Here is a 13,321-nt window from a genome sequence, read left to right on the forward strand (position 1 = left end):
ATACATATAATTCCATTATATTCAATTTAATTTTTAATATTAAATTCTCTTTCATTATTTTTTTAACAATTCAATAACACAATCATCACTTTCTTTTAACTATTTATTACTTTTTTTCATATTTTTTCTCATAATTCAATAACACAATCATTACAATTCAATTAAAATCAAAATTCAACTCTATTTAACTATAAAATCAATTACGTCAAAAGTACAATGTAAGCCCTCAGGATTGATCCAGGAAGTACAATTTCCTAGATCGATACATAAAGTACAATGAAGGCCCCCTTGGGCTCCTTGCAAGATCTATATGTATATCTGTGGCCTATGTTTACATGTCAATTGGAATGTTGGATATTTTAATACTTTCAAATGTTTTGCCACTGTTTGCTAAAGAAAGTGTGGGTGGGCGTAATAATATATGTACACACACGCCGAAATTCATGATAAAATTATTCATTCATTTATTAATATAAAATGATATGATTTTTTATTAACTTCCCATTGGACAATTAACTATCTGGAAGTGGGGATGCCATGCGGTGATATTGAATTTTGGGAATGATCATGAAGCATTCGAAATGATCTTGTTGCCAGCCCCATCGGCACTCGGAGGAACATAACAATGGCCACAATCGCAGAATCCAAGATTGCAAAAGCAAGGGACTCCTGGATTAGGCTGGTAAAAGTCTGTGCAGTCTTTATCTGAACCGCAAGTGTGTTCTATGCATGTTGCTTCCATCTTCTTCTCGGTTAGCGGGCCCGCGCTCAAAAGTCAAAAGAGCAAGTATTACGACACAATTTATGTGTTCAATTATGTGTATCTATTAGAGTATGTACTATTTGATATTGCTATAGGCCTTTCACAGGAATGATATTAATGTGCGCAATTACTAGCATAATAATTAGGGTGTCTTCATAATTTATGTATCGACTGATGATTGGTTTATTTATAAAAAAATATGCATATATCTATCTTAATCTACTTTAAGATTATCATATATGTACCTTCATGCAATTGAGAATAAATATAAACAAAGAATTAAATGTTGTACATATGTATTTGTACTTTAATCTTAATAATGAATCAATATTGTCATGAAATATTTATGTAAAAATGAGTAGATCAAGACATGATCACTTTTTGCGAAACAAAGGAAGAAATATACCGATTGCCACTAAGAAAACAAGCAAGAGTTGTACTACCAACTTCTTCTCCATCTTCTCCGGTTATCAATACACCCAAAGTGATATTTGTTTTGTTTAATGATATAGCGTTGCACCTTCCTTCCGGTTATGTATGGACTATTTATAGTCCATTAAATAATTAATAGATTTAATGTGTAGATACGCAACACCATCCAATGAGAATCACGAATATACAGAAATTAATTGGATTGATCATAGTCTGGAGATATCTTACCATTTAAATAGATTATTTAAAGATTTTACTAGTATTACATTATATTTATTTAGATGATAAGATTCCAGATAGATATCGTGCATTTAAAAAATTATATCAATCATCAGAGATGCTGAATGATGGATATACCTCACTATATATATTGGTAGCAAACGGTGCATATTTCACCCAGGTGAAAGGCCAATAATAATACTAAATGGCACATACTCTAATATATATATATATATATATATATACATATATAGACACATAAATAGACACAGTTAATGCGTATTATTTCTTCCTAAAATGGTGTCCCCTGTTACTGCGATCAATTTGGAATCTGCCATTGTGGTGGTTGTTCTCCGGAGGATAATATGGCAGGGCAAAATACCCCTTCGAATAATCCGTGATCCTTCCCGAAATTCATCATTGTATAATGTATGGCATCCAGCTTCCAGACAGTTTTTAAGTTCTAGCATAATGCGGTGTCAATAAATTATTATATGTCACTTACATGATGTAGTGGCTAATAATTAATGAATATATAATATTATCACGAATTCTGCATGTAAGTACATTGTGACGCAGCTCTAAGTTCCTGCTGCCTGTCAACTGTTAAGCAAGATTACTATCAACGGAGAATAAATTAGACATGCTCATAACCCTATTGAGTTTTGGTATATTAGACTAAATTTGGATGGACTATTCTTCAATTTTCAGTAATTCGTGATCGTACGTTTATCCAGCTCAAGTGATATTTTAATTGAAAAATTAGGATGGAATAACCACCCCCCAAATTATTGCTTCACTTAATTTCTCTTTGCCTACTAACTTTTAGCTCGTTCACTTTCATCATGTGCATCGAAACACCAATGCTGATAATTAATTACCTCGATTGGAATTATGGTAACTTCGAGCCTCTCTCTTTCCTCTTCTTCCCACCTCTCTTCCGCCTCTGCTCATTGTGTGCGCCCTCTTCTTCATCATTATCGGACCTTTCCCTCCGTTTAGGTCCACTGCTCTTCCATTGCTCTTGTTGATAAGGAATGAATGAGAAATAGTACTCGTTTATGGCTTGATACGCATTAACATTCACCATTCAAGAAATCCACAATTAAAAAAAAATGTTCATTTATATTAATATAAAAGATATAACAATTTTTTTAAAAAAAAAGAAGCACACTCTCCTTTACGTTTGGGGATACCAGTAGCACTTAAAGTAAGAGGTAACAACGACAGCCCAGTCTTATATAGAAATAATCATTTTAGAGTTTAAATCAAGCTGTCAGTCTAAGTGGAAGGAAAGCTTCATGCCAACCTCTTGGCATAAAAACTGGATGTGCAATTGGACCCAGTGAACATGCTCGTTACTCTCTCCCAGAAAACCAGCGTCCTCTAGCTTTGTATTGGTCCCCTTCACTTTTGATATTGTTTTATAGATCCAGTTCAAAACTGATATTTGCCCGGAGAGAAAGACTTGATGATTTTATAGATGTGCTCACCTCTGACTGGTGCCAGTCAGCAGGTGATGTGCTCATCAATTCAAATTTTTCTTTCTTTTCCAAATATTGTAATAATTTGGACAAGGAAGAAATTGATTTGTTAAATTGATGCATATATTTTTCATTTTTAATTTGGCAGCATTAACTTGGACGAGGAGAAAACTACTCATTTGACAGTGCTTCAACTTCAACTCGACAACATGTAAGTATTCCCATTCCCGGATATGAATTAGTGTGTATGAGGTTTCGAAATCTCTTGCATTGTTTGGATAGTTAAATTTTTAGTGCTAGTCAATTCATAGTTATTAGATTTGGTAAAAGGTAAACTTCTATCTGGTGTTCAATACTATCATCCCCCATATTAATGAGATTAATCCTTTTGATACTCAATTCCGAGAAAACTTTATGTTCTTATTTTTAATCCTTCTATACTGTCGGAAAACAAAGTATATGAATTCTCATTGATCAGAAATTTTTTTTTCTACATTGCGACCGCAGAAGTCAAGTGAAAAGTAAAACTGGTGTTTGAAAAATCTGCAGGAATATAGCTATATTTCGTCGAAGCCCTAATGGTGATTGATATGCGCCAAACTGCAAAGCCCGTGGCATCCTTGAATGGGCTGTCATCCAACCCTGTTCATACAATACAGTCCCACTCACAGAAGAATACTGATGGACCTAGATCAATCCTAACTGCATCTTCAATTGGCCTGTCTCTGTGGAACGTTGATTGTCATGAGGAAAGATATGAGAAGCAACTATGTGGAGGTTACAATTTGGGAATGGCCATTGGAAGAGACAGAAACTCTTTGTTTGAGCAGCATGCTTAATCTTCCAATTGTGATCTACTAATAGGTCTTTTTGCGATTATTCTTCTATCAGTTAAATTCTGGTGTATTGCTTTTATTTGATGACTATTACAAATATGTTTGAAGCTTCTAAGTTTCTCATGATAATGCGTTATGTATACTCTCAGAAGTAGAAGTATAGAAACCTTTGGCCAAGAAAGCGTTGTGAAGTTTGTATGATTGTAGGGTGAACTTCTGTTTGTGCAAGGAATTATTGCTTAACTTTCCGATGTGTGAAGTACTTTCATGTGTCAACTTTTCTTAACAGTTTTTTTTTTCCTTTTCTTTTGCGGGGAGCCCTACTTTGGTTCCTGAAAATGCAGATGAGGGTGTTTGCATTTCTCTGGCTTGTTCTCCCAATTGTGATGACATTGTTGCCACCTACCGTCCAAAGATCGATATGTATACTGAGGTGACCCCAACCCAACCTTCAGCCAACCCTTCGCCTATCTCAGGGCAAGTAACAGAGGGTTCTCATATCGGGTACAATCTCGCACTCCGTTGCACGAGATAACTGTTTAGACCTCCAGGGTTTGGATACTATGAGTTCGAGCAATGAGTTTCAAAATCTCGTGCTATATAGTCATGTCATGATGGCTTCCATCGTCGGACTGGCTAGGTTGAAAATTAAAATAAAGAATCTTTTACCGGTGAGGTTGAAAATTGCGGTGGAAAAAGCGTAAGTAAAAGCAATCCCAAACATCCACATTTAGAACAAAGACACAGTTTTGAGAAAAAGAAAACTCCCTTTAAAAAAGTAAAAGGCAAGATTGCAAGTTCGGCCCAATTCGTTTTTAGTTGGGCAGGTACGGATTGCATTACCGACTCAATTAGGCAGGATATCCAGCCCAAATAACTCAATTTTTGGCAGGACTTGCAGTTGTCGAGTTTGCATCTTTAGGGCCCATTTTGATATCGCGAGTCTAGTCTGTTTCCGTCGAAAGCCCGGCTAGCCAATCCAACCGGATTGACAATTCCCTAGCTTGGAATTTTATTTTCGTTTTTTGGACCCGTTTTGCTAATCCGAGTCCATCCTAATTCAAACCAACAACAACGATGTTTTGCTTATCCAGCTAAAAAAACAATGATATTCTGCCAAAAAAAAAATCCGATAACTAAGAATGATATAGACTTACTCGAATTATTGGCACACATTCTCCCGTTGCTTATAAATTAGTTGGTACTTTTTCAAGACATGTGGCGATTTAAGATTATCAAATAATTTATCATTTTTGTCCAAGTTTTCTTTTGTCATTTTCGTCCACAATCTTAGGGCAGTGGTTACATTAATTTACTTTTGTCAGTATTGTATATGATGAGATGTGCAAAGGTTTTCTTCTATTGGAAAACTTAGCAAAGTTAGAGTACTCAACTTTTGGTTAGTTCAGAAACCCTTATATACAGTCTTATGTACTTTTAGTTAGTTCACAAAGATAGTTCAGCTCGGACCCCTTTACTCCTCAAAAGGGATATTGCAAACTAAGATGGTACATAAAAGTAAGCAATTCTCTTCGACAAAATATCACTATATTCTTGCAGATTTTTCAAATACCAGTTTTACTCTTCACTTGACTTTTTGCGGTCGCATGGTAGAAAAGAATTTGGCTGATTAGCGAGAATTCATATACTTTGTTTTCTGAAAGTATAGGAGGATTAAAAACAAGAACATAAAGTTTTCTTGGAATTGAGTATCAGAATGATTAATCTCATGAATATGGGGAATGATGGTATCGAATACCAGACTCCAAAGGAATGGAAAAAAAATAACAAAGCAAAAATTACCTACAGTCAGTAGTTTTTATAATAATAAGTCAAGTCAAGTATAATTATCGAACTGGGGGAGCAAGTGGTGAGGACCAAAGCTGAGCTTTGACCCTCCCTCGAGCTAGGTTCCGCTTAGAATTATGTTCATCAAGCATAGGGGAGCCCAGGGTAATAAACAAAGGGAAGAGAAAGACACCTGCTACATATCTAGATACTTCATTTGCTGATCGGCAGCATCTTTCTTTTGAGAGATGACATTGTGACAAATTATATTGCTACGAAAGAAATTTTATCACAAGAAAAGTATATTGTGATAATAATGTTAAATTATAAAGTCTCATAATGCACATACTTAATATATACACATCTTCAATATTATGTGAGCGCCAAAAACCATAATAACTAATATATATGTACATACATACTTAATATGCATGTAGATACATATATATATTTATATATACACATCTTTAATATTATGTGAGCGCCGAAAACCAAGTGTTCCCATAATAAGTAATATATATGTATATACATACTTAATATGCATGTATATGCATAATTAGTCGGTATATTGTGATAAGAATGTTAAATTACATTAATCAAAGTCTCATAATACACAAACTTAATACGTATGTAGATACATATATATTTTTATGTATACATATATCTTCAATATTGTGTGAGCGCCAAAACTATATATTGCTCCCATTCCGAGAATGTGTGGTAGCATGATTGTTGTTGCACTTGAACTTGATTTTTCAGATCAATCTGATGTATCCCTGTGAAGTTGAAGATATTCTACTTCCATCAAAGACAAAAGCTATCAAGGACTTGCACATCTCCCCTTCTAATGGTGGCCTTGCTCTTTTTGCTTCATTAGGGAAGTCATTGGCGGTTCTCAGGTAATGCTTAGCTTTACTTCTAGTTGTGAAATTTTACTCTGCACTTCTCTTCTAGTTGCACTTGTAATTTTTCTTTTTCTTTGCTGCAGTCTGGAAAGCAACAACATTGTTCTTGATTATGACCTACCGGTAAGGATATAATCCAGAGCACATTATTTAGTAGTCAGCAATTTTGTTAAAAAGCATTGGATGTAGAATTCAGGGGGGGGGAGGAAATAGTTGAATAGCTCTGATTGTTGCATGGCTTTCCTGAGGATGAACTAGAAGATTTCCCATGGAGATTGTGTTAGGGACATGACTTTTAATTATATATATTGATGCATTTACTTCCTTTCCTGTGTGTGGCATTGTTGCTTTACCACTTATTGGAAGGTGGAAGCATGGTTTTTCTTTTAGTGTACAGCATCCTTTCTTCATCTACTTAAGTTTCATTTTTTTTCTTTCTTGTAATATCATATTAATCTAAGAAAAAGAAAAATTGATATCAATTAGTTCTATAACTCGTTATCCATCTGTCTGTTCCATGTGACTTTGCAAAATGCTGCTTGGATGGACTATTCTTGAATTTTCAGTAATTCTTGATCGTACGTACATATATCCTGCTCAAGTGATATCTTAATTGAAAAATTAGGATGAAAAGAAAAAGACACTTTGCACCCCCCCTCAAACCGTAATTATTGCGTTCACTTACTCTCTCTTTGCCTACTAACTTTTAGTTTGTTCACTTTCATCATGTGCATCCAAACGCCAATGCTGATAATTAATTACCTCGATTGGAATTATGGTAACAGCGTGCATCTAAACACCAATGCCAGAATCTCCCAAGTTCTCTCCTTAAAATTGCAAAGAGAGAAAAGATGAAAGTGGTGGGTGCTAATTTGTCTTTCCTGCATGTGTCATTCCTCTAAACGAAAAGAAGAATCAATATAAAATTAGGCCAATCCGTCATGTCGTCCAAGCCCGTAGTAGGCCCACGGGCCACATATCTGGTACTGCAGCGGCCCAATTTATCTTTCTTTCCCTGAAAATGCAACTGTTGATACCTCTTTTTCTTCTTTTCTTTAGTTTCTTCCTTCTCCATTGGTTCATTGCCTATAGATAGCAGTTATTTCCGTTTCTCATTCAAAAGAAAATGTCAGTACAACGAACCAAGAACAGTGTAGCAGTCAGTGAACCTAATGTTTGGTGGGTCCCTCCTTATTGGAAGAAACATTCGCTAGCAATATGAATGTGAATTGATATTGCGGCCGCCAACTTGAAGAAAATTAAGAGAAATTTGTTTTTGTATACAATTATTGAAGGGTCTATTGAGACCATGTCTATGTAATATTTACCCAGTCGAATTTGTGCCGATTTGGCTATTATGTATTTTACTTTCCATTGTTATGTGTCATTCCGTAAACATTGTTGAGTTATAGAGCCGGAAGTACTGTGAATTCGGATCGAGATCGACGATCCAACTATCGCAGTTTATAATTAGGGTTTGTTCCCTTTATAAACAGCAGTTTATATCTCTTGTAACCCTAACTCAAAATAGTAGAATACCTGGTTTGGCGGCACCCCCAGACGTAGTCAGAATTTCTGACGAACTAGGTAATCAATTCCGTGTGTCCTTTCTGCTTTTCGTTCATATTGTCTTCCATTATCGTATATTTTTCGCAACAATTGGTATCAGAGCTCGAGTTTGAATGGAGCAATCTACGATGAACGGAGGAAAATTGGTGATTGAAAAGTTCCATGGATCGGATTACGGATTTTGAAGGATGCAGATCGAAGATTATCTGTACGGTAAAGATTTGTGGCAACCTCTAGAGGATAAGTCGATCGGGATGACCGAAGCGGAATGGGAGGTGTTGGATAGAAAGGCGATGAGTGTGATTCGTTTCTCGCAATCGCGGAACTTGGCGTTTCATACAGCGAAGGAGAAAACCACCATAGGTATACTAAAGGTTTTAGCCGATATGTACGAAAAGCCATCAGCAGCGAACAAGGTTCATCTGATGCGGCGGCTGTTTAACCTAAAGATATCGGAGAGTACTACTGTTACCGAACATCTGAATGAGTTCAATTTGATAACGGCTCAATTGACCTCAGTCACTATCGATTTTGATGACGAAGAGCCCTAATTTTATTGTCGTCTCTACCAGAAAGTTGGAGCGGAACGGTCACAGCTGTTAGTGCTTCAGCGGGGAAGGCGAAATTAAAGTTTGATGAAATTCGAGATCTGATAGTTAGTGAAGAAATTCGCAGAAAAGAATCAGGGAAAACTTCAGGATTAGCTTTGAGTATAGAAAATAGAGGTAGATCGGAATCAAGGAATTCGCATCGAGGCAGATCGAAGTCGAGAAATAAATCTAAGTTAGGACAAGACAAAAGTTCAATTGAGTGCTGGAATTGTAAGAAACGTAGTCATTACAAGAATCAGTGTAAGGCACCGAGAAAGGAAAGGAAAGACGACAACTCAGCGAACGTGGCAACAGAGGAGATTAGTGACGCACTGATCTTGAGTGTCAGCAGTCCCTTGGAATCGTGGGTTTTGGATTCTGGAGCATCGTTTCATTCCTGCCCTAATGCTGATATTATGGAGAATTATACTTATGGTAATTTTGGTAAGATTTATCTTGCTAATGATGAGCCTTTGGAGATCACAGAGAAGGGAGATGTTCGGATTAAAACACTGAATGGACTCGTATGGCAGTTGCGTGGTATGAGGCACATTCCTGGTTTGAAGAAAAATCTGATTTCTGTAGGGCAGTTGGATGACGAGGGTTATGACATGTCCTTTGGCTCTAGTTCCTGGAAAATAATCAAAGAAGCCATGGTGGTGGCTCGAGGTAAGGAGGGTACACTGTACATGACCATGAACAACCATGATAACATTGCACTCGCCAGTGCAAACAGCGATGCAGATTTGTGGCATTGCAGACTTGGCCACATGAGTGAGAAGGGGATGAAATAGTTATGTTCAAAGGTCAAACTACCAGGTCTAAAAATAATTGAGCTTGGATTATGCGAGGATTGTGTATTCGGGAAGCAGAAAAGAGTCGATTTTTCGAAGGCTGGTAGAACTTTGAAGGAGCAGAAATTGGAGCTGGTACATAGTGACTTATGGGGACCAGCACCGGTCACATCTCTTGCTGGCGCATCATATTACATGACCTTCATTGACGACTCCACGAGGAAGGTATGGGTTTATTTTCTTAAACATAAATTTGACGCTTTTGATGCTTTCAGAAAGTGGAAAGCTTTGGTAAAAAATGAAACAGGCTTGAAGGTGAAGTGTTTGAGATCTAATAATGGTAGAAAATATGAGCTCAATGAGTTCAAAGAGTATTGTGCTGTGAATGGCATTCGCATGGAGAAAACTGTTGGAGGAACCTCTCAGCAAAACAGGGTTGCAGAACGAATGAACAGAACCTTGAATGAACGTGCTAGGTGCATGCAATTGAAGTGTGGGTTATCGAAGACATTTTGGGCAGATGCAGTTAACACTGCTGCCTTCTTAATTAATAGAGAACCATCAGTTCCTTTGGATAACGACATACCAGAGGAGGTTTAGAGTGGTAAAGAGGTAAACCTGTCATTTCTTAAAGTATCTGGTTGTGTTTCGTATGTTCATGTTGATGCTACTGCTAGAAGTAAACTGGATGAAAAATCTATGAAATGTACCTTTATTGGATATGGCGGTGATGAATTTGGTTATAGATTTTGGAATGATCAGAATCGGAAAATAATTCAAAGTCGAGATGTCATATTTAATGAGCATGTTTTGTACAAAGACAGGTCGGGTACACCAGACATTGATAGTGCAGGTACTCGGGTTAAAAGCCCTCAATTTGTTGAATTGGATATTCTAAACTCACATGTTAGCAAAATTCAGAATGACCAGGAGATTGTTGAGGCAGAACCAAGTACGCCAGTAGTTCCGTTGAGGAGATCAGAAAGACAACATCACGCACCGGAATGTTATGCTGAGGCTATGCAGAGTGAGCACTCGAGCAAGTGGGAGCTTGCAATGGATGATGAAATGAATTCTTTAATGTCCAATAGTACTTGGGAACTAGTTGATCTTCCAAAGGGTAAGAAAGCATTGCATAACAAGTGGGTTTACAGAATTAAAGAAGAGGCTGATGGAAGCAAGCGTTACAAGGCAAGGTTGGTTGTGAAGGGTTTTCAGCAGAAACAATGTATTGATTATACATATATATTCTCTCATGTTGTGAAGCTAACTACTATCAGATTAGTTTTGAGCATAGTTGCTGTAGAGAATTTATTGTTAGAGCAGATGGATGTAAAAACAGCCTTTCTTCATGGCGATCTTAACCAAGACATATATATGAAGCAACCAGAAGGATACTTGTCCGAAGGTAGCAGTGAGCTTGTGTGCAAGCTACAAAAAAGTTTGTATGGTTTGAAACAAGCTCCGAGACAGTGGTATATGAAGTTTGATGGGTTTATGCATGAGATCGAGTTTGTTAGATGCAATGCTGATTATTGTTGCTACTTCAAGAGGTTTGACAATAGGTTTATTATTTTGCTATTATATGTTGATGATATGTTGATAGCAGGCTCTTATGCTCAAGAGGTATATAAGTTGAAGAAGCAATTGTCCAAACAATTTGAAATGAAGGATCTTGGAGAGGCTAAACAGATCCTAGGTATGAGGATTAATCGAGATAAAGTGGCAGGAAAGCTGTTCCTTTCACAGGCTGAATACATTGAAAAAGTTTTGAAGAGATTCCGTATGGATACAGCAAAGCCAGTGAGTATTCCTATGGGTAGCCATTTTAAGCTATCAATAAGGGATTCACCTAAAAGTGATTCAGAGCGTGCTCATATAGAGAAAATTCCCTACGCTTAGTATTATGTATGCTATGGTGTGTACTAGACCAGATATTGCGCATGCAGTGGGAGTTGTGAACAGATATATGAGTAATCTGGGTAAGCAGCATTGGGAAGCAGTAAAGTGGATCTTCAGATACTTGCGAGGTACCACAGGGAGGGCTCTATGTTTCGAAGGCAAGAACATGGTTTTGAATAGTTATATTGATGCTGACTTGGCAGGTGATCCTGATAAAGGAAGAGTACAACCGGGTACGTGTTCACTTTCGGTGGTACATCGGTCTCTTGGGCTTCTAAGTTGCAGAAGACAGTGGCTTTGTCTACTACAGAAGCGGAGTATATAGTAGTGACAGAGGCTAGTAAAGAAATGATATGGCTACATAATTTCTTGTGTGAATTGAGGAAAGAGCAGAAGAACAGTATTCTTTACAGCGACAGTCAGAGCGTTATTTTCTTAGCTAAAAATCCAGCTTTTCATTCGAGAACGAAGCACATCGAGTTGAAGTATCATTACATTTGACATCTCTTGGAAAAGAAGGCTTCGCAACTGATGAAGATTCGTGGAAGCGAGAATCCTGCTGACATATTAACTAAGGTTGTGACCTTAGAGAAGTTGAAGCTATGCATGGCTTCAACTGGCCTTGGAACTTGAGGAGTTTGAGGATTGGTGCCGCCGTCATTTTATGGGTTATTTGTTGACTTTGAAGATGAAGAGATAATTACATTCGTGTTCAGTCTCCAAGTGGGAGATTGTTGAGTTATGGAGTCTGAAGTACTGTGAATTCGGATCGAGATCGGCGATCCAATTAAACAAACATATGGGTTAGGCTTTGGGATCAAAAAGTGATATCGGGGATTTGGGTCAAACTATCAATATCAAAGCATTCCAGGTCCCCACGACACGAGTGGTATTAGGGCGTTTTGGGTCTAATAAGTAGTATCGGAGCATCTGCTCCTATCACCTATTTAACTTGTTCTGATAAACATTTAATTTGGACGAAGAAAAGGGGATTACCGTCCAAAGGCAGTACTAAATGGACTCACCGAAGTAAGTATTTCCTTTCACAGGGTCAGATAAATGATGAAAACTTTAATATATATATATATATATATATATATTTGCTCGAAGGATTAGTATCTACATACCTGTTCCGACGTAAGAGACACATAAGCCAAAAACAAAATAAAATTCACATCATTGTTGTGCAATATGCTCACAATAATAAATAAGATTTCCTGCCACGAAAATAGCGGATAACTTGTTACGGGTCTTGTCAAAATAAACTCAAATAAGTATATCGTGACAAAATAACGTTTGGTCACAATATCTTATAACTTATGGTGATAAACTCGTTTTTGCGATGAAAACGTTATATAATGTGTGTGACAATGTATGAAAATATGTATACACATATATGTTAGTTATTATAGGAGTATTTGGTGTGTGACGATCACACAATATTGAATATATATATATACATATAAATATATATGTATCTACATACATATTAAGTATGCGCATTATAAGACTTTATTTAGTGTAATTTAACGTTCTTATCACAATATACAGATTAAATATGTATATATATTAAGTATACGTGTATGTTAGTTATTATGAGAATACTTGGTTTTCAATGCTCACACAATATTGAAGATATGTATATACATATAAATACATATGTATCTACATACATATTAAGTATTTGCATTATGAAACTTTATTTAGTGAGTTTTGTTTCTATATTTTCACGTTAGATTGTCTTTTATTTTTAAATTTGTTATTCTATTTGCAGATTACTAGAACAATTCCAAGTGCTCCTATTACCGTCTTGGGCCGGTCGTGCTATGATCAGAGGTAAGTTTACCTTCATTTTTTTCCCAATTAATAAAGAGTTTGGACCCTTTTCCCCCTTCTTCTTCGTTCTGGATCTCCTCTTTCATTGAGCCTTCAGTACTGCCTACGCCAACCCCATTGCAGCATTCCTTAATTTCCTTGTGTCACCCAACTGGTCTCCTTTACTCTTGCAGCCACTTCTATGTCATCTCCAGAGCTATCTC

Source organism: Punica granatum, chromosome 5, assembly GCF_007655135.1.
Source record: "Punica granatum isolate Tunisia-2019 chromosome 5, ASM765513v2, whole genome shotgun sequence".
NCBI lineage: Eukaryota > Viridiplantae > Streptophyta > Magnoliopsida > Myrtales > Lythraceae > Punica > Punica granatum.